The following is a 747-nucleotide window of genomic DNA, read 5'->3' as shown; positions in this document are numbered from 1 at the left end:
ACAAGTATCAGTCTATTTATTCCCCGGGGTCCTGTCTTCTCCTGATTCTGTCACCAGTGTCAGGAACATGCAGAAGGTGACATAGCACAGATGGTGTAGTGGATAGCACTGCTGCCTCACAGCCCTGAGGTCATGGGTTTGATTCCCACCGTGGCTCTGACTGTGTGGAGTTTGTATATTCTCCCCGTACTTGCGTGGGTTTCCTCCCACAATCCAAATATATACTGATAGAATTAGCCCTGGTGTGTTAGTGTGTGCGTGTACATGTTGTAGGGAATATAGGGGGTCATTATGAGTTGTTCGCTCGCTAGCAGATTTTCGCTGCCGTGCAAACGCTAAGCCGCCGCCCTCTGGGAGTGTACATTAGCTTAGCAGAATAGCGAACGCTTTCATCACAGAACGGCTACAAAAATATTTTGTGCAGTTTTAGAGCCGCTCAAAACCTACTCAGCGCTTGCGATCACTTCAGACCATTCAGTTCCGGATTTGACGTCACAAACACGCCCTGCGTTCTCCCAGCCACGCCTGCGTTTTCCTGGCACGCCTGTGTTTTGTGTTTTTATGAACACTCCCTGAAAATGGTAATTTGACACCCAGAAACGCCCACTTCATGTCAATCACTCTGCGGCAACCAGTGCGACTGAAAAGCTTCGCTAGACCCTGTGTAAAACTACATCGTTTGTTGTAATAGTACATCACGCGTGCGCATTGCGCCGCATACGCATGCGCAGAAGTGCTGTTTTTTAG

The sequence above is a fragment of the Pseudophryne corroboree genome, chromosome 1 (genome assembly GCF_028390025.1).
Source record: "Pseudophryne corroboree isolate aPseCor3 chromosome 1, aPseCor3.hap2, whole genome shotgun sequence".
NCBI classification, from domain to species: domain Eukaryota; kingdom Metazoa; phylum Chordata; class Amphibia; order Anura; family Myobatrachidae; genus Pseudophryne; species Pseudophryne corroboree.
Note: the sequence above shows the minus strand (reverse complement) of the source record.